Consider the following 18,775-nt stretch of genomic DNA (forward strand, 5'->3'; position numbering starts at 1 on the left):
GCTCCTTCTAAAGTGCCCTTTTGTGCTGGAACATGGCAAAGATGCTCTCGACATTTGGGCATATTTTCAGTTTTCTCAACCAACCTCTTATTTTTGTCCCGTTTGAACATACGGTGAGTGGAGAGAAAGGAGGGGAGCAATGTATTTGTAGAAATTTGAAGGGAGTGGAAGGCTCTGGTTGTGGAAGAAGTGATACATGAACTGAAGGTTAAACAAATGGTTGATAGAAGCAGGGAACTATTCTCTGATGGCTCCTGTGAAGTTCACATTTATATGCTGGTGAAAAAGGAAAAAATTCCTCTGAGTCGAAATAAAGAAACACAGACTTACTGTGGGTTCATGGGTGATTTTTCCTAGGATTTTCGGAATGTTGTAAATAGTCTAAATATTGCAAATAAGTCTCTCTCCTTATATATATGGGAATCACAGATTGGGCCCTACTGGACCATAAACAAAGGATTTAGAGAAGTGTGCACCTTCATCTCAAAGTTCACTTAATTTGTCTTTCTTCCCCCATGGAGTTGAATATTTTTCAAATGATAGTATCTTTTATATCCTTGGCATGCAACATGGTTTTCATAAGAGACAGTACATATGAGTGGCCAAAGGACTGGTACACACAGTCATTGTTAATTGGAACTGCGGGGGACACGTCATGAAGGACAAGGCACATGAGCTAGGAAGTGTAGACTCTGACAGGTGCAGAGGAGGGCCATGGGCACATACGGCAGCAGTCACAACCCAAGACAAGGTGCAGGCAGGTGAATGAGCCCACCTAGGACCATGAGGGAGCAAGGCTCGCCAAGCTCTAGAGCTGCAAGGAACCTTGGCAACCATCTATCACCCTACCTCATGTCACAGGTGTACCATCTAAGGTCCAGAGAGGTGCAATGGCTTGTAAAGACCACACAGCAGTAGCATCCTGGTCATGTTGAAAGAGGCCCCTGGTCTGCTTGACTGTTTAATACGTGTTCTGTGAACATGTCCCCAGGAACCTGAAGGAGAGGTTCAGAAACGGGAAGCTGGGGACACAGGCAAGAAACAGCAAGTCTGAGAGGGGTTTTGGTTTGAGCAGAAAATACAGGTAGGAATACATGAATCATGGGGATGAAATGTACAGCATGGGCAATATGGTTAAAAGTATTGTAACATCTTTGTATGGTGACAGATAGTAACTAGACTTATCATGGTGATCATTTTGTAATGAATAGAAATATCGAGTCACTATGCTGTAAACTTGGAACTAACATAATGTTGTAGGTCAATTATACTCCAATAAAAATAATTAATCAATTAATTAAAATACATGTAGGAAACTGATGGGAAATGAAGTTGGAAAGATCGAGTGGGGTTTTGTTCTGAAAGGCCTTGAATACCATATCAATGTGTTTACACCATTTTTCCCAAGAAGGTAACACAGAACTACCACATATATTGGAGCAGAGCTCAGATTGTAAACTCGCTATTTTTCCTCCCCAGAAACAGACTGACCTGTGAGGATAATTTAACTAGAGCAAGGAAAGATCTTCCTGAGAATAAAAATAATCTCTGAATCCCAGGGAAGGAAAGAGGGTACCTAGATTTTTCATATATTCTCTCTGAAAAGAACAAATACTCTTTTATAATATCTTCCTTTTTAAAAACTTACATACCTTCTTTTCTGTCTTTTTCTGATATAAAAGTAATGCATGCTTATTTATGAAATTTCAGTTGTATGAAGAGCCAAAAATGATCCTGTAATCTCCTCATTTAAAATCAAAGATGGTTAATCTTCTGGTATATCTCCTTTAGAGGTTTTTTTCCTGTGCATGTTTTATATAACGGATCCCATACCTTTATATAGCTTTGTGACTTTTAATTTTACTTAATATAAAACCAAAAATACCTTCCTGTGGTGTCTAAAATCCTCAAAACTATCATTTCAAAAGCTTAAAACCTTTATACTTAACCATATCCTCAATGTTAGCCACTTACATTATTTCTTTTTTGTATCTAATGCTTCATCTTTGTGTATAAATTTTGTCCCTTTCAGGATGTTTTCTCAGAACAGAGTCATAAAAGTTAAATTCCTACATAAAATAGCATGGACATATTTTTAAGGTCATTCATTCATCTTGTTGAATTGATTTATAATTCTGGGGGTCTTTTTATATAGAGAGAATGGCTAGAGTTTTTAACGGAATGAAAGCAGTTTCTCCTTTTTAATGGCTCTTCTCTAATTACAAGAATATATCATATTTGAAGAAAAAAACAATCTCTATAAAATTAGACTGCTGGGGCAGGGCAGGGCAGGGGGCGGCAGAGGGTTTTTACATGAAATTTAATGTCTGCTCACGCTTGGGCATTTTCTGTATTGCTGCTTTCTCCTGTCTTCTGATTAGGGCTACATCCCTCTTCCCTGCCTCACAACCTACCTCACCCCTCTCCTCTCCCAGCCTCTCAGATTCTTGGATATGATCAGTTCTGCGATTTATCAAGGGACACTCCATCCTGTATACCTCAGTAAAGAGGCCAAGTTCACACACAGAGGCTTCTGCACCCTTGCCCAGGGCTTCGGGAAGTAAAGTTTTGCAAAAAAAAAAAGATTAGTGGTGCTTTCCTGATCTTCATGGCCTGTGTGTTTCTCATTATCTTCCCTTGGATGCAGTCATTGGTTTTCGTTCCAAAGCCACTCGAGGCTGGTCATTGCTCCTCCCAGAGCAGGGAGACTTCTCTAGGGCTAATGGTAGGGAGAGAGATGAGTCACCGGCCTCTCGTATAGTCAGACCCCCTCCTCTCCGTCCCTCCTGGCAGAGTTCTGCTTCAGACTCCCTCACTGCCCACCTGCTCTCTTGCTGGGCTCCCCACCTCCACCTCCTTCCTTCCCCTTCCAATCTTTCTCATATACCGCAGCAAGGTCAGGTCTTCCTGGAGCAGAAGTCATATCGTGTTAAAACTCTGCTCCAACATCTGCTGCAGTTCTTTGTTACCTACGTGCGAAACAGGGCCCAACAGTTTGCAGTGGATCAATAAATGTTTAGCACGTGCTTGTTAATGAGTGAGCACTAAGCACCATGGGAGCTATACAATGAGCTCTATGTCTGGTTCTGGGAGCTGAAACAGACATGTGAAAAGTTAAATAACAAGGCTCCCCCTCCCACCGACTTCCAGTTCTCCAGCCCTGCATATTTGACGGCTGGCTCTCACACTCAACTTGTTTCAAACGGAACTTACTCTCTTCCCCTGCAATCTACGTTTTCTATAGAATGGTCCCACTATCCAGGTTCTCAAGACAAGACAGATACAAGCCAGGAATATAGGGAGATATCGGGGTCAGGAGATTTCGGCCTTGTAGTGCCCATCAAAATCCAGCTATCTGGGACTTCCCTGGTGGTCCAGTGGCTAAGACTCCACGCTCCCAATACAGGGGTCCCGGGTTCCATCCCTGGTCAGGGAACTGGATCCCACGTGCTGCGACGAAGATCCCGTGTGCCGCAACTAAGACCCAGTGCAGCCAAACAAATATTTTTTTTAAAAAATCCAGCTATCTACTTAATCACTTTCCTAGTAGTGAGGGCTTAGGAACACAGAAGGGTACAGAAATAAACAAGGCATGCCCCACTTGCAAGAGCAGATAATCTAGTGGAGGAGACATTGAGTTTGCAGGAGGGTGTCCCCTGTCCAGTGTCAACTCATACACCCAAACCATGCCTCAGAAACCTAAGTCTCCAGGTCCTCCCCCATTCAATCATCTAGTTTAGGAAAAATGGACTAGGGCATCCCCATGTATCCTCATGATTCTCTTGGACTGGTCTTCTACCAAATCCCAATCAATCCAGACATTAGAACAACCACAATACTGCAGACACTTTATATTTACAGAACACTCTTTCAAACATTCCGAACTCTTCACACAATATCTTGTTGTAATTTAACCCTCACAACAAAATCACGAGGTATGTTCTTATCATCTTCATTTTACAGATGAGAAAACCATGCTTTAGGGAACTTATGTCACATAGCCAGTTCCTTTCTGTGCTACAGACATATGTTTAAATTCTAATGTGTGTCAGAAATTAAGGGTGAACAAGTATTCACAAAGATCTCTGCCATCAATGACTTTACAATCTGGGGAGAGAGAGAGATACCTAAAAGAATAATTTCGACGTAATACGGTGTGAGGACAGATTAGGCAGAAGCTGCACCACAAGTAGAGAGAAGACATCATCCAGACCAACCCACAGATTCAGGGAGATTCAGAGAAAGTGGGTGAGGAGGGAAGAAACATGTCAACTAAACTACAACTTGACTGAGTCATTGGCTCACAGGTGGGGAAACTAGAATTTAAACTCAGGTTTGTCCAACTCTCCAATTCATGTTTTTCCCACCATCCTGTGACACGGTAGGTTTTCAATGGATATTCATTGAGTAACAGAAGAAATGAATGAATGAATGAATGAATACATTATGCTTCTTCCAGTGGAGAGAATGGCTGAAATGCCAGCCCAAACAGTAACTTTGGCTTTAAAACTCCCACATTCTGACCAGCTGAGCTAATCAGCTAATGCACCTTAGGGAATTCCAGGAGGGCTCCCTGGCAACAAGGCAGATGGTTCTCAACATATGGAGCCCGAATTCACTCCTACAATCTCTCAGAATTGGTTGATAGATTCTAGAATTGAGGAGAGGACTCACCACTTTTGTCTACTCCACTGCCTCAAAAAACCTTTTTTAGTGTCCTGGGCTTTGCAGACAGAGGGAAAAGAAACTAAGTAAGACCAGAGTTCCTAGTGCTACAGCAAAGATTCCCACAGAATCCCACACTAAACCCCTCTGGCTCCAAATAACTCTGTGTAAGGAAAATGGATCCTAATTCTCCTACGCCTACCTCCTCTGAAATTTGGTTCTGCAAGGAGGAAAGCCAGGATCTCGAAGACTTGAAGATCAGAGCAATGTGCCCACATCCTCAAGTGTTTACATGGGGCTGCCCGTCTCCTCCCACAACCTCCTGTTCCACTGTGTTTGTGGAGCAGATGTCTCCGTGCCAGCAACCCCCCTTCTGCACTTCCTGCTTCTCGGCCCAAATCTCTGCCTTCTGTCTTCGTGTGCTTGGCATACACATGCAGCAAGCTTGGAGCTTGTGTGTGCCATCATTGCACAATTCAGAAACCCCAAATAAGAGACAGGTGGTAGGATTCTCCCAGGGAATTAAAAGAAGGACTCCAAGCCCACGCCGTCTGAGTCTGGCTGCCCAGTGAGCAGCCTACGGGTGGGTTGGGCTAAGGCTACTGGTTCAGTAGTTAAAAGGCAGATTCTACCAAACCCATACAAGGCTGTCTTTATTCCTTGGTCCCAAACATTTCTACTCAGAATTTCCTCTTGGCTCTTTCCAATTCTTGAGGAAAGTCTAACTTATTTTGAACGATTGATGAAATCAGTCTGTGGAGGAGAGTCACATCAATAAAATCACAGTCATTTCTTTAAGAAGGGAGATATGAAATGGGCCTTGGAAAGTCACAGACTCTTTGGTACCATTATTTGGATCAGTTTGGGGCTCAAGAGCCTTCATTGCCCTCTTGGGAATTAAGATTTAATGATTCAGCTACTCCATGATGGATTAAAATGGGCTTGCAAATGTTGCCACTGGGGCAAAAGATCACAGCTACCGTCCTTTCCTTTAAGGAAACAGGGTTCAGTTCATATGCTGGGGGGGCGGGGGGGTCAGCAAACTTGTTTCTGTAAAGGCCCAGATAGCAAATATTTTAGACTTTGTGGGCCAGAAGAATTCTGTTGCAACTATCCAACTCAGCTGATGTAGCGCAAAAGAATTCACAGACAGTATGTAAATAAATGAGCATAGCTGGGTTCTAATAATACTTTATTTACAAAATACTTTATTTACAAAAACTGGCCTACTTGTTCTACCATTACCTAAATTACCCCTAAAAAAAATCAGAACCTACATTTAACGTGATCTCCAGGTGATCTGTATACAGTACATCTGGAAACCAATGTGTCTCAAATACTGATCAAATTATATTGATAGATTCTGAGGCCTGAGGTTCTGTAGTTTCAACAAGCTACCAGGTGATACTGATGCTGTCAGTGGATGATGTTTAATTAGCAAAGATCTATTTTGGTGATTCTCTACAAAACCCAATACTGGGGTAGAACATGGGAACTGGTGGGTACCAGCAGCCCACCACTACCCACCCAGTTTCTCTACCTCCAAACAGAATAATGCATGCATAATACTATGCTAAATGTTATGCCAAAGCAAAAATATCTGACAGAGACTGAGACCTTGAGTAAGAGGGTCTCACAATCTTTTGAGGGGGGGACCTCATATAAATAAAAAAGTAATCAATACAAGAGGTTGTATGAATGTCTCTTGTAAGACAATACGACATCAGTGAAAAACCCTGACATATGCTATGAATGTCTAGCAGGAAGACCCTCAATCCCTCCCATCCGTCATAAAGGGAGGAACCAGGGGCTCTGTAAGCCAGGAAGCAGGAATTTTGAGTAGATTCAGGGTCAGGAGGAAATTCAGTGAACATTTCCAGCCAGGAACACAACACGATTCCTTCAGCCCACAATCTCTGAATAAAAGAGCTGATGTAATATGAGAAATTATAAGGCATTGAATATTAAAACAATGGAAATAAGATTCTACCAGACTTACGTAAACTCTGAGGGCAATACAGTTTGTGGCTGACCCTTAAATCTACTCTTAAAAGCTACAAAGATCAAAGCAAAAACGAGAGACTGAGATTTTAGAAAACAGGCTCAAAGTGTTTCATGCATATGTATTTTTAGGCCTCCAGATACTTCCCCCTAAGACTTATTATTACGACACCTTAAATCTGGCTCCGAACTGCACCCACACTCAGCAAGAGGGGCATCAGAAACGAGCATCTCCCAAAGCAACGTCATCCCCCTCTCCTAGAGCATGTACCACACAGATGCTCAGTCCCGAGGACGGCATCCAGATGTCTCAGCCCAGCCAGCAGGCAGAGCCCTCCCCAGGCTGGCAGCCTCCCTCCTTTCCAGCTTTATCTTCCACCCCTCCTCGACCCCAACACTCTGCTCCCAGGAGATTACTATTTCCTCCTTCCCCTCCATCCACGTGCCCAATCCGATCCTTGTTTACTGGTCACTCTGTATCTTTGTTGCCTAGGTCCGCTCTGCCAAGAATGACTGACCCACACCTTTCTGAGTATCGAATCCCTGCCTGGCCTCCAAGGTTTGGCCCAAGCTCCACGCCCTCCATAGTCAAGGCATTTGTTCTCTGACCAGCCCGGACACAAGTGCTCTCTCCTTCCTTCAACCTTTCATCACCCTCTTGACGCATCCTTACCTCCCTGGAGCGTACTTCTCTTTTGTGCTCCTTCCCTCTCGTATTAGCCATGAGCAACTCAGGCTGGGTTCTCTCTCGTTTATATTTGAATCCCTTCAGGTCACTTCCAGAGTCGCTTACACATCACAGGTGCTCCATAAACAGCGTTATTATGTTAGTAAGTAAAAATACTATGCAAAGTCCTTGGATAACCATGAACAACAACAAAAAAAGAGCATGTAGTCTAACCCATAGGTTCTTTTTCAGATCACCATGGTCCGTTCTGTTTCTCCTTTTCAGAACATTTTCAGAGCCTTGTTCATCCAGAAACGTCCAAATCAACCTCTGGCACATCCAAGCCCCAGTTCCCTGTGCCAAGTTTGCTTCCTCCATTTCTATTGGGCTCCCCTCCCCTGTCCTGCGGTGGCACACCCACCATACCTGTGGCTCCCTGATTAGTTAGATGCTGACCCAGACCTTGCCTTCTCTAAAATGATCCCGGCACAGCCCAAACTCCAAAATCTCAGACATTCGGGTTTATGCAGCAGCACGATCACAGGGTCTCAATCGTCTCAACTGTAATCCATTCTGTGACAAGCAGACGCCTCTCAGGTTTGCTCCTGTCACGGCCCCAACTTCCCCCCACCCCCATGGCCTCCCCCCTCCAACAGCCCCCCCATGCTGTCTTCATGCCCTAGCACACATGTCCCCCAGGACACATGAAACCAGAACCTTCCATCAGAGTGGCTCGTGAGAAACAGACCACTTGCAAAGGGAAAACAGTTGGAAATACAAGATTTTCCTTTAAAGGAGAAAGTAACGTTGGCAGCAGTGCTCTTCTCAGCTGCCCTCCAGCAGTGTTGAAAGAGCCATTTTGGGAGACAGAGGGAAAGGAAGGAAGTGTGAGTGACAAATGGAGAGCAGAAAATAGTGAAAGAGAGGGAGACAAGAGAGAAAAGAAGAGGGAAGACAGATAAGGGCGGGGGTGGGGGGGGGCACAAACCGGAAGGAGGTGGGTCGCAGAGCAAGAGAATGAGGGTCAAAAACAAAAGGAGAAGGGAGCAGAGGAGGAGGTGGAAAAGGCAGAGGAGGAGGGGCCTGCACCGCTGGGTCTAACGAACACGGGCCACCAGTTCTGTGGCAACCCTGCCGCTCTCCCCCAGGAGCTGTGTCATCCACCAGGGGACAGGCTCTCCACTGGCTTATTAGAAACACTCAGAGCTCTGAAGTGTATGTCAGAGTCCCCTGGGCCCAAAACAGACAACTGAATAGAATTCAGGGAGTCTGTCCCCAAAGGCTCTTGTTAACCTTCTGCATTCAGCCTTCATTAGAGATGCAAGATCTTTGAAAAGTCCGTGAGCATACATACAGACGAAGCCTCATGTTCCAGAGTTTCTGTTAATAATGTCCCCTTTCCCTCACAAGTGTTCCGGTTTAGATGTTAAATTACTCACGCTTCCTATTAATAAGAGACACAGGAAGCTGAAACTTATTAAGTCTCTAAACAGACTGAAATACTTAGTCTCATCATTCTCAGAAAAGGAGGAAGCCTGCATTGGTGACCAGAAGAGACCAGAAGAAACCAGGACTCCTTCCTGGGAGAACCAAAGTACTTGAGATAATTCTAGGCATAATACTATGATGGTAAGGGTGGGGAAGGCACCAAGATTAGGCTTCTCGAGCCAAGGCTATTTATAGCACGTGCCTTGGATATTGAAATAATAATTTCTAGGGCTTCCCTGGTGGCACAGTGGTTGAGAGTCTGCCTGCCAATGCAGGGGACGTGGGTTCGGGCCCTGGTCTGGGAGGATCCCACATGCCGCGGAGCAACTGGTCCCGTGAGCCACAACTACTGAGCCTGCGCTCTAGAGTCCACGAACCACAACTACTGAGCCTGCACATCTGGAGCCTGTGCTCCGCAACAAGAGAGGCCACGATAGTGAGAGGTCCACGCACTGCGATGAAGAGTGGCCCCCGCTTGCCGCAACTAGAGAAAGCCCTCGCACAGAAACGAAGACCCAACACATCCATAAATAAATAAATAAATAGATTTAAATCATATGGGCTTCTAAGAAGACCTCTGCTTAGATAATAATAATAATAATTTCTAGAACTAGTCATTTAAGGTTGGGTGGCAGGGGAAGAAAAGACCACAATGATAGGTAACTTTACCCTTCTGAAAGGTAAAGCAGAATGGGTCACAGATAAATAATGTTTGAGGAGTCAAATGGAATAGAGAAACTCTGCAGTAACCTGCAGTAACCTCTGGTTAGTGGTTAAGTGTAGCTATGGATTATTCATTCTGAAATGTACACCATGAAGGCTCAAGTTAAGACTGCTTAGCTCTCCAGTATCAAGAGTCTATTGGAAGGAAGGAAGGGAGGGAGGGAGGGAGGGACGAAATTAGTTTCAAGGCAATCTATGGGAATAAAGGGACCCAAGCTATTTTATCACCACAAGGAAGCTAAGGAGTAATGCGGAGGGAGGGTGGGTAGGATGACCTAGATCATAAACAGAAAGGAGTATATAACCCCAGGAGCATTTGACAGTGAGAAGAAATCTCCTGGGGAATGTGAGGAAATAGTACTTTACCCTCCCATCCTCATCCTTCATCCCAAACATGGTCCACATTATTTACTCAGTTGCACATTCACTTAACAAGTATTACAGAAGCTGTGAGCGATGTAAGTCTAAATCAAGGCACTGAGTCCTCAATGAGCATCTTCCACATGCCAGACCCCATGCTAGATGCTAGGGATGCAGGCATGAAGGAGATGTGGTTTCTGCCTTCAATAAGCTCCAGACTGAGAAGGTCTCAGACACGTGCAATTGCTACCGTTCTAGTTTTGTTGATGGGATTTGAGTCTCCTAAAGCATGAACTGAGAAGTCCCATTCAGACCAAAATTCACCTACAGCAGACCACCTAGACCTGTGCAAACGTTTTTGGTTTCCTCATGAAAGCTCTGCAGTGTATCATGTTTCTCTTTCTGCCTTGGGTCCCAGAGCTAAGTAGTACACTTAACTGCAATAAGCATCCCTGGGCTAGGTTTTCTTGTACATTTAACTCTCCCAAAACTTATTTCAGGGCTCTGGTTCTCTTACCCTGATTTTAGTAGTTCTGTTAAGTATTATTTTTCTCTAAACCACCTCAAATTATTGCTGGAAGAGGGCAATTTATTTAAAAATTTATAAATGATCTTTTCTATTAGAAGAGGCCCAGATTGATCCAGGAACCCCAGAGATTCCAGTGGGTCTTATAGGGACAGGGAAGACCTAGAGATCCTGGGTCACTCGGAGCTGGGGACACAGGACACCCCAGGAGGGGCCTCTAATCTGGGCTGGCTACAACTGGATCAATGAAGTACAAAGAGGAAACAGACATTCAGTATCAGGTTCCCTGTACAATCAAATCCATGATCTTTTCATTTGATATCAGCTCTAGGACAGAACCCGAGGCTCACCTTTCCCCATGACACCTACCAGGGTAAGTGAGGGGCTCGAGGGGAGCCACACTGTCACCCCCAATCTCCTGTGGTGACCCAGCTTCAGTGACTGCCCTACTTACATCAACGGGTGCAGAACATCCTCTGAGGGGCAGGATCCTCAGGAACAGCTGGCCTCTGCTTCGCTTCAATGATCGTAGCTTCTTTGCTTCAAGTCACAAGTCTCAGCACTTTCTAGAGCATTGAACCCCCGACTAGTTGTAGATCTCCCTTTACAGAGGGGGAAAAAACAGAAAGCAATGTTTTATTACAGATGTTTTCTTCATTCATGTTTTCTTTCCTGTTTGACGTTTCTGCCCACCACTATCGAAGAGAAGCCTCCCCAGGACCCCTGGCACTGAAGGAATTTGACAAATCCTCAAAGAGTTTTTGTTTATGGGGCTTATGCTATTGATATTTACCAACTTAGAAATAAAAAAACTGAATTTTTAATTTATTACTTATTAATTCATTAAAATAATAATTCTATGTTAACACAAATAAGAATTTTTCATAAAACGTTTAGTGAGAAGAGTGACATTGTTTTACATTTTTAAAAATCTCTTTGATATCTGGCTTAATCAAACAGATTCTATCTGCTTCTGGATTCAATTTGTTGCAGTAATAGCACAAGTCATTTAACCTCTGGAAAATTCCACCATATACTTGTGGGAGAATGAGAGTGAAAAAAGCAAAAACATCCTAGTGTTATTATGAAAACAGTTTTTATCCTGTGGACCCCCTGAAAGGGTCTCAAGAACTCGCAGGGATCCCCCGAGTACACAGGAACCAGTGCTCCATACGGTCAAAAGAAGTCACGCTTCCACCTCGGACTATCAGTCCCCTTCCTCAGATGCAGCTAGTTATCAGTTACCTGAGTAGTCTTCTAGAACTATCCTAAACATATGTAAAAATATATGGATGGATAGGATTTTTTTAATTTAAAAAAATCAAGTATAGCATCCCATATATTTCACCTTGGGTTTTCTGTTATACATGTTGGGGGCAGTTGCATTTCAGCATCTGTAGTTACATCATTCCTTTTCACAGGTCTATAGTATTCCACTCAATGGATACAAGGATATATACCTCTACATAGTGCCACAGGGTCCAAGTGGGTTACTGAACGGCTACCATAAGTTGCCAATTTCTTCAGTGAAGGATTTAGAACTTAATGCAAATAAAGTGGCCACATGGAGCAAGAATGAATGTCACATATATTAGTACAGCCTTCCTCTGACTTCTAGTTCCCTAACAAGGCATGCAGCTGAAGTCTTCAAACTTTGAGAAAATATCCCAACTTTGGCAATACTACTGTCCTTTTATACTTGGGGCTTCCCTCAGTGTTCCAGAAAAACCTGTACTAATATCTCTGTGCCTGTTTGTACCACAATGTTTACAAACATCAACCTCTTTTGAAACATACTATCATCAGCGCCACATCATCATGGGGGAAGAAAGCAGGATCAGGGTCCAAGGGTCCCCAGACAGTATTTCTGAAAACTATTTCCCTGTGGTACTAAGGTTACAAAGGTTAGCCCTGTTAGATCACAATTTCCCTGACATAGAAAACCTGTCATCTGAAGGAAACCCTCACCTCATAGGGCTAATTTGGTCTAATTACATTGCAGGCTTCAAATGCTAAAATGTATGCAGACTACCTGCGTTCATCTCCTCACTCTGAGATTTACTAGCTGTATAATCTTGGGAGTTACTTAGCTTCTACTTACTTGTAAGATGGAGATAATGATAACTATCTCACATAGTTATGAAGAAGAAGAGTTGTAATTCTCTAGTAAATGTGCCTGCCACACAGTAGGTGCTCAATGCTCAGTGACTGCTAGCCCTCTCCCCTTATTGTTCTATGAGCAGAAATAATGTGTGAGACTGATCTCATGTCATGGACTGAGCTGGCTTTTCAGGGAACCCCAATAATCTAGTCTTTTAGGAAGTCTGGAGCTATAAGAGACTGGGACAAGAGAAGAGGATGGAGATTTTTTTTTCCTCTTGTGATGTTTGTCATCTGTCTGATTCAAAATGAGAGACACAGGTCTGCTTTCCTCCTCACTAGGCCAGGAAAACTGGCACCAACATTTCCGGCATTTCTGTTTCAACTTTTCCATCTGTCTCTGAAATTATATAGGCCAGCGTGGTTTGCACTTTTAGGCCCACAGACTCTACAGAAAATCCATCAGGTTTGGAGGAACCCCTCAGGTGAGGATGAGCAGAGATTTACTTCTGAACAATTCCCAGGAGTAGAAGCAGCACTTACGATAATTACAGACAGAATCATTATCACCTCCATTTACAGATGAAGAAACTAAGGTCTGGAGACATTAGGTAAATTCCCCAAGGTAACACAGCTAACAAGGGCAGGGTGGGAACTCAAAACCAGGTTTGTCCTATTCCAAAGCTCAAATTTTTAACCACATCATCATATGATGCTCTAACTAGAAAGGAAACCAGTCCTGTCATGACATAGCAAGGCCGGCAGCTTCATGGAAATGGTCTCACAGAGGGAGAAATTATCCTTAACTGTAAGTTAAGGATTTACTAACCCAGTAGTGTAAAAAATCAAAATCAAAATTCTTCAGAAAATCATACCTCAACTAGATGCAAAGTAGAATGGCAGGACACCAAAACCAATATTTTATTAGTTTTGGATTTGTAGATTATCTTATTTTATTTGCATTTGATTAGATCAATTATTAAGATTAATAGGTTGTTTCAATTTATAGATTATTATTTTAAAAAATAGATTAATAATTTAATTTAGCCAATAGTATTTCTAGCTCCTAGTATACATCAAGTACTATAAGTGTTAAAGATGAAGAAAACATGTTCCTTGTCCTTGAAGAAGAAGATATAGTGGATATTATAAGATATAATAGATATAACTACTATATATAGTATATATATATATACATAATATATATATTTGGGTTGGTGAGATAATAAGATAGAAAAGAATAAGATACTAAAAGAAGGAGAAATCAAGCCAGTGGAATGTTCAGGGAAGACTTGAAGGAGGGAGAAGGCATCATTTAAGTGGACTCTTGAAATATAACTGGGATTTTGTCAGAAAAAGTAAAAATAAAAGTCTAAGAAAAGGGAACAATTTGAATAGGCAAGTTATGGAATGAGGATATCAATAAATAGTTGCTGGAGGACAGGAAAAGCTCAGTAATTGAAGCTAGAGCTGGAAGATGGTTGAGGCTATGGACGCTGGCAAGAGGTGAGAACAGGCGACCCAGGAAAAGCTTTGGAAGAGGAATGACGGGGTGAGGGAGGCTCTATAAGGCTTAACCTGGCATGTGGAATGCTTTAGAGGAGAGAGAGGGGCAGAGTGACCAATGGGAGCCTGACCTAGAACAATGACATCAGGAAGGGAAAAGAAATAACGTGGAGGTATGATAATAATCAGGTGGCGAGGACTGGATCGCTCAGCGACTAGCTACAGCAGGGAAGAAGGAAGGAGTCAAGGAAGCCTGCGTTTCCAGCCTGCAAGTGACCAGGAGCACGTCATTACGTATTAACAAAACCTGGGAAAACTGGAAGAGGGATTGGTTTACAAAGGATGATTGTGAGTTTGGTTTTGAACATAAAGAATTTGGCTTCCTCTCAATGGAAACAGATTAATACAGCGAGCAGAGGAGTAGAAATCTGAGTCTGGCCTTCAAGAGAGAGTTTGGTTCCATCAATAGATGAATGGATAAAGAATACACACACACACACACACACACACACACACACACACACACAGTGGAATACTACTTGGCCATAAAAAGGAGAGAGTTTGGTGTTATGGATTCATATTTGAACATCAAGTCCATAAAAGCAATAATTAAAGTCTGAGAAGATGAGATGATCTGGGAAGAAGGAAAAGAAGAAAACTAAAGACAGAACCCTGGGGCCTATCTGCACGGACTGGTGGAAGAACGTCTCTGCTTCCCCTACTACCCTCTGGGTGAGACTCAAGACAACTTAAAAACAGTTCCTCCTCACAAAACATCAGCACCCCTGATCTAACCCACCTCCCTCAGTTTACAGATAAAGAAGACTCAGGCCCAGACAGTTAACTGATTTATCCAAGGCCTCACAGCTGCTTATCAGCAAAACTGAGACTAGACAAATGAAGTGACTTGGGAATTAGTCTTGCCTTAGCAACTGGATACTTGCATGTGCACCGTATGACATGCTTGGATTCAGAGAAGCCTGAGAGCAAACCAGAAGCTTCATTTACCTCTGCTCCATCAGTTCAGCACTGTGACCCTGCCCAACCATATAATCAGCTCAGGGGTTCAAACCACATCTTACTCATCTTGTTGTCACTGTCCCTCTCCCCTCACTTTCCTTACCACTGTCTCCGCTACCGTCGTTATTACAGAGTAGAAAAATCAGATTATTTTCCTCTTCTGAATATGCACATGACCACAGACTTTCGGAGTTGAAAGAACTTAAGAATTCATCTAGTATTAGTACAGCCCCTGTGCAAACAGAGCCAGAGAAGTTCAATGACCAGATGACCAGTTAGCAGTAGACCCCAGACTAAAATTCCAAACTCTTTTTTTCTTTCCATTACACTACCAACCCTTAGTGCAAGAGACTTATTTTTAAGACAATGTTTCGTGTCTTTAATTTCTTGAAATTATGCTATGTAGCCCTCTCCCCTCAAGATGCTTCTTTAAAAAACGAGCTCCATGGTCCAAAATGTTTGTGGAGTGCTATAAGCTATATCTCTCTTGGACGGTCAAAATGCTTATTACCACATTAAAGACCTTGGGAAGTCCTTGCAGTAAAGAAACCTGCTCAAGTCTCTAAGAATACTTCCCAAAAACTTATTTGGCCACAGAACTCTGGCCCTGGCCCTGGCCCTATCGTTCTCCATTTAAAAACCCACTGGTTTCCAAGGATTGTAATTTGGGAAGCACCACCTTTGCCCAGTTAGCAAGATTTCCTTTGTTAGGTCCCAAGAAGAAGTGCCAATACTGAGGTCCTCCCTGTGTGAACCGGGTGGGGTAGCAGTGAGAGACAGAGAAGGAGAGAGAAACAGCAAAGAGCCCCAGTCTCATCCAGAGCCATCTGCCCTGCCAACATCAAAGGGCGAAACAGCTACTTGAGAAGTTTTGACTCAGGATCCTGGTTATAAGCTTAAGGCAGTTGAAGTGGAAATCATCTCCAACCTTGACTTCTTGTGGGAAAATGGGTTTCCAGGTTCTCAAACACTCCACATCAGCTAGCGTGCGGGTTTCACCCTGCCTCTAGCCCCACCATTAGTAGCAATACTCTCTCATCAGTGTCCGTCAAGTTACATCCACAGCGACTCTAGCTTGTCCTTGCTCCTTCCACCACCCTGGTCGAAACCCTGTCACTTCACATCTGGAGGACTGACAGCAGCCTGGGTGAGTCTCCCCAACTTAACTCCTTCTCCCCTGCAACTTCCCTGACATGCTGCCGTCACATTAATCTTCTCAAAACAGCACTGCACCTGCTTTAAGATAAAGGAAAATGTTCAAAACTCCACGACATCCACAGCTCTCCTTAATGTAATAAAACACATCTATACAAGGTTATTTCTCCATGCTCTCCAGTGCAAATTTCCACCACCCCAGGCTCACATCCTCACTGTTCAGAGCCGGCGGGTCATAAGCAGTCTGACTACCAAGCCTCTGTTCTTCCTGCTCTTTGCCTCCTGCCTATCTAATTCCATCCAATTCTTACTCCACTTCCAGCATCCAGCTCAAGTCCCCTGACAATACAACCCCTTCCCTGCACTCCTGTGCTTGCAGGCACTGAGCAACTAGCCCCACGTTTCCTTTACCATTTCCTGAATTTTCTAACTGATAACAAACTCAGGAAATGACTGTGCCTTATGACAGTCAAGGCACTCAGTAAATGCTCAAAAAACAAAACAAAACAAACCTTTTGCTGCATAAAGGAATAAATCCTTTATTAACCTCGGAACAAAGAGTTAAGCAGAAAATTTCATGCCTACAAAACACTAGGAAAACGAACCCTTTTCTGCGCCTCAAAGGCATTTCTACCTTTTTAGTTCAATTGATCTTAGTTTTAGGAAAGGGGAAGAAGATTGATTTTACCCCATCCTGGGGCAGCTGGCGAGTTTTCATTCTTTTTTTTTACAGACAGAGCTGTGCTTTCTTGCTCCTTCTCATAGTTTCCCTGCAGTGCTTGGCCTCCAGGAGACAGCCTAGACAGAGTACATTAGGTGATATTTAAACATGTATCTCTAAATTCTCCACGGGTCTAGCCAAAAGAATGTTTTTTCCAAGAACATATCCTCTACTGACAATTGTTCCTTCCTTCCTTCATTCTTTGAACTATTTGACAAACATTTACTGAGTGAATCCTTGAGCTACAAGGGTGGATAGAAAACAATCATGGTCCTTGAGGCACCCACAGCGGCCGTGGCCCACGGGCACAGCCGCTCCGTGGCATGTGGGATCCTCCCGGACCAGGGCACGAACCCGCGTCCCCTGCATCGGCAGGCGGACTCTCAACCACCGCGCCACCAGGGAAGCCCTGGGATCTGCATTTTTAAAAAGAACTCCAGGTGATTCTGATGTATACTGAAGTTTGAGACTCTCTGGTTCCATGGAAGGACGGGCATATAAGGAGAAGATTATAAAACAGTGGCGCCTACTTGCAAAAAAAGATATCCACAAGGTATGACACAGGCTCAAGGAGAGTAACGAAGCAGTGGTAAAGAGTTAGGTGTTGCAGTGAGAAAGACCTAGGTTCCAATTCTTATTCTGCTACTTATTCACTATGCAAGTGAACCTCTCTTAGTGTCATGTGTTCTCATATATAACATAAGAAAAATACCCACTTCACACAATTATATAAGGTTTCAATGAGATCAAGTATATAAAGTGCTTAACATAAATCTTGGTACACAATAAGCACTCATCACTACGTTGTCATGATAGGTTCTATTATATATATAAATTTACAAATGGATGTTTTTTCTTTTTTTTTTGGCTTACAGGATCTTAGTTCCCTTGACCAGGGATTGAACCCAGGCCCCAGCAGTGAAAGCTCTGAGTCCTAACCACTGAACCACCAGGGAATTCCCTAGACATTTTTGATTATTAATGAAATTTAAAGAAACAAGGGCAGATCAGAAAGGTTTTCCTGAAAAAAATAGTAGCTTAAATTTAGTTTTAAAACAGAGTATCTCCAAGTGTAAATGTATTCTTTCAGTCCTCAACATTTCTAGAATGTTTTAAAGTTTATACCTTTGATTCTATAATTTGGAACTTTTCATACTAATGGTAACCAAGCACTGCCATGCGATTTCAGGGCCTGCCTTTTCTTTGTGTTTACAATCGTCCAAATGCCAAATGAAAGCCGGAGCAAGTCAAAGCTAGAAACAGAGGCAACGGGCTGTGGGAGAGTTGAGTCATTGGGTGGTACAGGGCAGTTTAATCCGCTCAGCCATTGTGGTCAGCGCCGTGTTCATGCTGCAAGCAGCTGTGTCATGCAGGCTCTGACTCTATATACCGAAGCCTATCAGTTTATAGACAGAAACCTATAAGGCATAAACACACAAAGCACAGTGGTTCTGTCACTAATTCTATTAGTAATTAGATTAGATACCCATTGTTAGTTACTTCATTATCACCCCCATGCTAACCTTATCTTCAAGTGAATAGACAATTTAACAAATTATCTAATGATACCAAGTTAAAACTAACATTTGACTATTGTCTACCAGTAGAGCTTTGGTTAAGTAAGTATGAGGTCTGATTCCCACCCCCTCAACGCATAACCCCTTAAGGCTATTAATAACTATCTGTTTAACTCACTCCAACAGGCATTTTGTGCATGAGTATTAATTGCTTAAACAACAGACCCAAATTAAATATAGACCAGGCCCTGGGGCCACATGTGTCCACTCTATCTTTAACCTCCACACCAGTGGTTAGTTTCAACAAACCAAATCATCTCACGCAT

General features: G+C 43.1%; 1 protein-coding gene across 3 annotated transcripts in view; it reads right to left on the reverse strand.

The window, feature by feature from the left end:
- The window catches only part of DDR2 (discoidin domain receptor tyrosine kinase 2), a 160,803-nt gene that overhangs the window by 127,678 nt on the left and 14,350 nt on the right, over window positions 1–18,775 (reverse strand). For all 3 annotated transcript variants that reach the window (XM_030847406.3, XM_030847405.2, XM_060297101.1), the window contains exon 2: window positions 10,885–11,032. The gene's annotated coding sequence lies outside the window, so the exon portion shown is untranslated. The remainder of the gene's footprint in view (window positions 1–10,884; window positions 11,033–18,775) is intronic.

This window comes from Globicephala melas, chromosome 1 (genome assembly GCF_963455315.2).
Source record: "Globicephala melas chromosome 1, mGloMel1.2, whole genome shotgun sequence".
NCBI lineage: Eukaryota > Metazoa > Chordata > Mammalia > Artiodactyla > Delphinidae > Globicephala > Globicephala melas.